Here is an 8,401-nt window from a genome sequence, read left to right as displayed (position 1 = left end):
GAAATCCGCTTCCACGCTTCCACAAGGAGGACCAAGACGCAGTTTACATCTGTTCAAAGCTGAGGTTAACACAGTTCGTCTGGGGATTAACCTCAGCTGAATAAAATTATTCTGCGGAAACAACATCTTTGGATTTGATTCAGTTGGTGAAAGAGGTTCGCTGAATGCGTTGTAGTTCACACTAGCGGAAACCGCGACGGCACTGACTAGTCAAGAAAAAACTGTGCGATAGTGCGTGAACGCCTCCATTGACTTACATTGTAATTGAACTACCGCTGTTCAAACCGCTAGTGTGAAGTGGTATTGATCATGATCAACTGTGTATTGGTCATGATCAACTGTGTATTGGTCCAAAGCGAATTGGTCTAAAACCATCTCGTCCAATAGTACGATTGGTCCAACAACACGATTGGTCTAAAACCAACCGCTTCACCTAAAGGATAGTTTGTGCAAAATTTCTTTATTCTAACTACCGATTTAACTAAGATTGGTCCAAAGCGAATTGGTCTAAAACCAAATGTACGATTTGTCTAATTACCATAGCTAACTACCGCTTCACCTAAAGGATAGTTTGTGCAAAATTTCTTTATTCTAACTACCGATTTAACTAAGAGATAGTTTGTGTCGAAGTTCTTTCTTACTTTGTTTTAGAGTATTTGCATTTTGGAGTATTCTCCTAAGCCCTTAGCATGGAGTTTCCTCTGTGTGAAATTGTGCTATCCGAAAGAGGAAAGGAAAAGCTTGCTGCAGATGGTTATCTGTTTACATTGCGCTCAAAAAGGGTTCAAAAGACAAGTGGTAAAGAAACATCTATAGAAAAATAATTTCATCTGGTTTAAAAACCTTGTATGGCACTGATGAAAACTTTTCGTTGAAAATCCGGCAGATGGCAGCACTAGCCTTCTTACCTGCTAGTGATATCGAGGCTGCATGGCTGGAACTCAAGGACACAATTCCAGAGGAGGGCATTCAGGTTGTTAATTATCTCGACGAAAATTATGTTAGGGGCAAAATTCGTAGAGTATTGCGAGGTCAGGAAATGCGGTCTCCTCCTCTTTTTCCCCCTTCATTATGGTCCGTACATGACAGGATGGAACTTGGTGTTCCAAGGACACAGAACAAAGTGGAAGCATGGCATCGACTGCTGGAGATACTAGTAGGCTCTGCACATGTTGGAATTTTTAAGCTAATTCCCGAACTACAAAAGGAACAAAAAAATGTGGAAGAACAGATTGAATGCATTATTAGAGGAGAATCTAACGCTAAACTCAAGAGAAAAGATATTGAACGTGAAGAGAGAATCTTGTCTGTTTTTAGCGAGAAGGGCAATTACGATAGGTTAGAGTTTCTACGAGCGCTGGCACATAATCTAAAATGTTGAGCTTTCAGTATATAATATTGCTTATTAAGTTAATTTTTTATATCCTTTTTGTATTTTTAAAGTATATTTTTATGTGTGTCCTAAATAAAAGTCTCTATCATTGTCTTTAAAGTATATTTTTAAGTGTCTTAAATAAAAGTCTCTGATTTAAATTCTTGTATTTCTATCATTGTCTTTACATCAATTTTAGACTAATCGTCATTAGACCAAATAGTATATTGGACGAATCGGTTTTAGACGAATCGGTTTTAGACGAATTGGTCTATTAGACCAATTACCTTTGGACCAATCGGTATTAGACCAATCGTCGTTAGACCAATCGTACCAAACCCATCAAGTCACCTCGGAGTCTACGCTTTTTAGGGAAAACAGATTCATATGTCTTAGTCGATTTTCGTATGATTTACGGAAAAAGCATATTTCAAATGCGGACGAACTAGCGATTTATAGCTTGTTAATGAGAGATGGGCTTTTGAAGTCTAAGGATCGCGTAATTAGTTCTAGAATCTTATTTGCTTTCTCAGAGGCTGAAATATACTGCTTAGATGATTTGAGATCATTACTAATAATTACTCCGAGATCCTTCTTACTATCCACTTTTGTTAACGAATTTCCAAATAACTTGTAATCGTACTTACTGTTATTTTTACCTATGTGCATTACCTTGCATTTACTTGTGTTAAATTTCATTAGGCACTTTTCAGACCATTGCTGTAATTTATCTAAATCTTCTTGAATATCTAATTGATTTAAGTGATCATTTGCCATCCCGCACAGTTTTGTATCATCAGCAAATTTGGAGACAATAGATTTTAGTCCATGGTCTATATCATTTATATATACTACGAATAGAATTAGCCCAAGAACGGAAACCTTAGGAACTCCACTCGTAACATTTTTCCATCTAGAAGTTTTTCCATTTAAAACAACTCTCTGTTTTCAATCATTCAACCAATTTCTAGTCCAACTTAATAGGCTACCACTTACTCCGTATAAAGCTAATATAGTAAATAGCCTTTCGTGGGGGACGGTATCAAAAGCTTTTGTAAAGTCTAAATATATTAAATCTATATTGTTTCTTTTGACATAATTTGAGCAGAAATGTTTGGCAATAGATAACATTGCACATGTAATCACTATCGATTATTTACATAAGCAGAATATACATGGCATATGCTGAAAAGAAATATCATTTAGATAACAAGTTTATAAATTGAATGGGTGACATTAAGGGCCTTGTTCACTCTAGCGGTTTCAATCTCCGCGGCGGTTCAATTACAGTCTAAATAAATGGAAGCGTTCACCCACAACCGCACATTTTTTCCTTGACTATGCGGTACCGCGAGGCGTAGCACCTAAATGAATATAATCATAGGCAACAGTCAGAATAAAAAAAAAAAAAAAAAAAAAAAAACGAAAAATGTCATTCCTTATTCAGTGGGTCAACTGGGGTCAATTGTAATCTTTTCGCTTATAATGGGGACTGCCATGCTTGTGAATAAAATCGCCTGATGGCAGCCATATCAAAAGGAAAAATGCCACAGTACGCAAGGAATGAAGCCTTTTAGGTTTCTATTCCACTCTTTGCGTTTATTCTGGCTATCGCCAGGCGATTTTGTTCAGCTGAGGGAAACATAAACCTGCCAAGAGAAACATAAACCTGCCTGCCTACATCCATCTCTATGTAGTTATCTGCCTCTTTGTCTGCCTATATACACCTGTGCGCGCTTATCTGCCAGTAATCATGTTGGCCCTCACCCGCCTATTCATCCCCCGTCTTCCGTCAACTGTTCCTCCTCCTCCTTTTGCTCTTCCTCCTTTTCCTCCTCCTCCTCCCCCTCCCCCTCCTTCTCCTCTTCCTCCTCTTCCTTCTCCCTCTCTTCCCACTCCGCCCCACCTATCCTTTTCCTCCCTCTTCTCCATTTCCTTTTCGTCCTCGCTCCTTTTTTTCCCCATGTCTCACTTTCCTCCTCATCTCCCTTGTCTTACTCCTCTTACTTCTCCCCACCCCTTCCCCCTCCTCCTTTTACACCTCTCCCCCTCCCCCTCTCCTCTTTCTTCTCCTCCTCCTCCTCCTCCTCCTCCTCTTCAACCTTCTCTTTTTCCTTCTCTTCCTCCTCTCCCTACATCCCATCCCATACCTCGTTTCCTTAATCCTCGACTTCACGTAATCCCCCTCCCCTTCCTCTCTCTTCCCCCTCTCCCTCCCCCCCTCCTCTCCTTCACCTCCTCCTCCGTGTCCTCCTTTACCCTAATTCCTACCTTCCTCTACTCCGACGTCTCTTCTGCATGAGCTTCATACAGTCAATATTTTAAAAATTTCAGTGACGCCCCTACTGACCATAGTCACGGAGGATTGTTTTATGATTGGTGACTCCACTCGCAAATAACAAGGATTTCAATGGATTACAATGGAAGGGCAAGCCGACAGGAGACCTTTTGGTCCGTAACTAGGTCGGATGAAAATTTCATATATATATATATACATATATATATATATATATATATATATATATATATATATATACAAAAATTTATATATATATATATATATATATGTATGTATATATATATATATATATATATATATATATATATATATATATATGTAATGATAAATAAATAAGATTTAGCAGATAAATAATAATAAATGATATTTAAGGAAATTATAATAAACAAATAAATAAATAAATTGAAATAAATGGCAGGCATTACAGCATTTTGCTTAGGTGTTTATCTAAACGAATCCTAAAGCTTCGAACTGAACTACATTGCACTGCTTCTGCAGGAAGTTTATTCCATTTATTAACTACACGGTAGGCGAAGTTGTTTCTACCCACTTCCAAATTAAATCTATTTCCTGACAGTTTGAGACCATTGTTTCTTGTCGGATTCTCATTCAGTGTAAAAATGCTGTCACTTTTGATGTTGTCAATTCCCTTTAGAATCTTAAAGACCTGTATCAAGTCACCTCTGAGTCTACGCTTTTTTTAGGGAAAACAGATTTATATGTTTTAGTCGATTTTCGTATATTCTATTTTTGAAATTAATAAATTATAAGTTCTCTTATACCTCCATTCTTCCCTACTTTTCCTTGACCATCTCTCTATCTATCTATCTATATTTCTATCTATCCATCTACCTTCATCTCTCTATATTTCTATCAATTCATCTTCCCTTTTTTTCTCCTCTCTCTCTCTTTCTCTTTCTTTCTCTCTTTACCTCTTTGGTCGAATATTGTTTTCAATGATAAAAGTACTGACAAAGTACTAAACATCAATCTCTCCTCACCCTCCTCCTCCTTCTCCTCCTCCCCCTTCCCCTCCTTCTCCTTTTCCTCCTCCTCCTCTTTTTCTCTCTTTTTTCTCTCCTCCACCTCTTCATCTTTCTCTTTCTCCTCTTTCGCCTCTTATTCTAATTCCTCCTCCTTCTTTTCTCTTTCTCCCTCTCCTCCTCCTCCTTCCTCTTCTTTCCCCTCCCCCTCCTCCTCCTCTTCCTTCCTCCTTCCCTCCTCCTTCCTCTCCTTTTCCCTTCATTCTCCCCTTCTCCTTCTCCTTATCTTCCCTTTTTCCCTCTAATCCTTTTCTTCCTCCTCTTCCACATCTTCCACCTTTTCCCCTTCTACTCCAGCCCCTCTTTTTTCTCCTCTTCTTCCTCCGCCTCCTTTTCTCCTTCACCTGAGGTCTGGACGACATAAGCTTGATGCAATCATTAATCTAGGAACTTCACAACGAGTTACAATGATAAAACCGCTTTTATGACCATTGCTCTAGTTGGTCTAAAACTTCTTCAATGTCCACCCACTTGATTAGAGTGATCATGTGCTATTCCACACAACTTGTATTATCTAGGAATTTGGATAAGATAGATTCAAATCTACAGTTAATATCATTGAAATTACCATGAACAGTGATGACCCTATAGCGGAACCCTGAGTACCTCCACTCGTAACATCTTTCCAGCTAGAAGTTTTAGTATCTAGAACAACTCTGTTAGTTTGTAATCAAACTTAGCAAGTTGTCTCTTATTGTAAGTAATTGGTAGTTATCGACAAGTCTATCGAAAGAAACACCATATAAGGACGGAGCCTTTTATTAGTAAGACGTTTCACTAGGGTACCACGACTATGTAATTGATGAAACAAAACGTCTTACTAATAAAGGCACATGGTGTTTTCTTTTGATTGTCTTTTTTATTCTATGGAAAATGGGTTTCTGTAATAGTATCTCGTCTGGGATAGTATCAAGATTATTTTTCTGTCAAGTTATATTGAATCTTCATTATTCCTTTTGCTGTAGCTTGACATGATTATTTTGTAAATTTCTTGATGGTTATTCGCGTAGGTGCGTTTGCATCTGAAGTTGATTTTATCCTTAAGGGTAGAAAAGCTGATTATGTGACTAATACTAATAATAACAAGTACTTGAATATTCAAATGAAATATGTGATATTCTAAACAATTATTTTAGCTCAGTATTCGTAAACGAAACACCTCAAAGTGAACTCCAAACCGAAACCTGTGAAAAGTCTAGGGTAAACTTACTACGGTAAATATAACAAAAGAAAATTAAAAGGTGTATAGAGACACTCAATCAATAAAATACCATGGCCTGACGGTTGGCATCCAAGAATCTTAAAGGAAATGAAAAATGAGATTGTTGTTCCATTAGAAATTATTTTCAAGAAATTCATCATATCCGGAGATGTCCCAAGAGAATGGAAGCTAGCTAGCGTTACTCCCATATTCAAAAAAGGTGACAAAAAGAAACAAAATAACTACAGGCCTATAAGTTTGACTTCAATCGTAGAAAAATAATGGAAACTATCATCAGAGATGCTATCGAACATCATTTAGAAAGTAACTGTTTGATAAATGATAGCCAGCATGGTTTCAGACGGAAACGTTCATGCGTGACTAACTTACTCGAATTCTACAACACGGTTATCTCGAATTATGACAAAAGAAACAATATAGATTTAATATAATTAGATGCAAAATCTTTTGATGCCGTCCCCCACGAAAGGCTACTTACTAAATTAGCTTCACATACAATAAGTGGTAGCCTATTAAGTTGGACTAGAAATGGGTTGAATGATCTAAAAAAGAGAGCTATTTTAGATGGAAAAAATTCTGGATAAAACTGCGGAATGGCAAATTATCACTTAAACCAATTAGATATTCAAGAAGATTTAGATAAATTACAGTAATGGTCTGAAAAGTGTCTAATGAAATCTAACACAAGTAAATGCAAGGTAATGCACATAGGTAGAAATAACAGTAAATAGGATTACAAGTTATTTGGAAATTCGTTAACAAAAGTGGATAGTGAAAGGGATCTCAGCGTAATTATCAGTAACGATCTCAAATCATCCAATCAGTGTATTTCAGCCTCTGAGAAAGCAAATAAGATTCTAGAACTGATTGCGCGATCTTTTGACTTCAAAAGTCCATCACTCATTAACAAGCTATATAAATCGTTAGCTCGTCCACATTTGGAATATGCTGTTTCCGTATGATCATCGAATCTCAATAAAGACATTGACGTATTAAAAACAGTACAATGAAGAGCCACAAAACTGATTCCAAATATCAAAATTAAATCATACGAAAATCGACTAAAACATATGAATCTGCTTTCCCTAAAAAAGCGGTGACTCAGAGGTGACTTGATACAGGTCTTTAAGATTCCAAAGGGAATTGACAACATCAAAAGTGACAAAATTTTCACACTGAATGAGAATTAGACAAGAAACAATGGTCTCAAACTGTCCGGAAATAGATTTAATTTGGAAGTGAGTAGAAACAACTTCGCCAACAGTGTAGTTAGTGAATGGAATAAACTTCCTGCAGAGGCAGTACAATGTAGTTCAGTTCGAAGCTTTAAGAATTATTTAGATAAACACCTAAGCAAGATCCTGTAATGACTCATTTATTTTATATTATTTGTTTATTTGTTTTGTTATCTTTTGTCCGTTTGTTTATTATTATTTGCTTGATTCTTATCTATTAATAGTCATATGTCAGTTTATTATTATTTACTATTTAACTGTTTGCTTATTATTTAACTATACCTATGTATTTATTTATGTATTTCATTTATTATTTACATTATTATAGTTTTTATTTATTCATTTATTTACTTATCATTATCATTTTTTTTTGCATCCGACCTAGATATGGACCAAAAGGTCTCCTGTCGGCATGCTCCGCCTTTGTAATCCTTTGGTCCAGTATACAAGTCAATCGACAACCAATACCGCACATCGCTTCTTGGATATAGAAGTTCTCTACAAGTTACAGTATACATATATATACGAGTACATCTCTTCTCATCTTCCTCCTTTATCGCCCCTTCTGCCCCTTCTTACATTACTGTCCCCTTCCTTCTTCACACTTCCTCCTCCTCATCCTCAACTCCTCCCTCTCTTCACCTCCTCCTTACCTCCTCAGTTGACGTTATATAACTCGACTTCCAAAAAGCTCTCGATAAAGTCCCCCTGACGAGGTTATTAAGTAAACTAGAATCCCGTGATAGTAGGTCATATTCACCGGTGGATTTTTGAATAGCTGTCTGGTCGTAAGTAACGTGTTGTTCTGAATGGAAAATGCTCAGGCTGGCATTGTGTATTGGCAATGGAGTGCTCAGGGCTCAGTGCTAGGTCCTGTGCTCTGTCTACTACATTAATGACTTGGATAATGATATAAAGTGTAAATTATCAAAGTTCGTGGATGGTTAAAAAATTGCAAATAATGTTATCCATAACACAACAACAAAATTATTTGAACACTTTATGTGAATAGGTGAAAAATTCCCAGATGCTTTTCAATATAGATAAATGTAAAGTACTTAATATTGGTAAGAGTAATGTCCAGGCCAACTACACGATGAATTGTGTACAACTAGCAGGTGTAGAACAGGAGAAAGACCTTGGTATTGTGATCTCAAATGGACTCAAACCAAACAAACAGTGCTCTGAAGTAATTAAAATTGCAAATAAATGAATTGGATTTATAGGTAG

Source organism: Oratosquilla oratoria, chromosome 3 (genome assembly GCF_046742065.1).
Source record: "Oratosquilla oratoria isolate Oo_2021 chromosome 3, ASM4674206v1, whole genome shotgun sequence".
Lineage (NCBI taxonomy): Eukaryota > Metazoa > Arthropoda > Malacostraca > Stomatopoda > Squillidae > Oratosquilla > Oratosquilla oratoria.
This window is presented reverse-complemented; position numbering follows the sequence as displayed.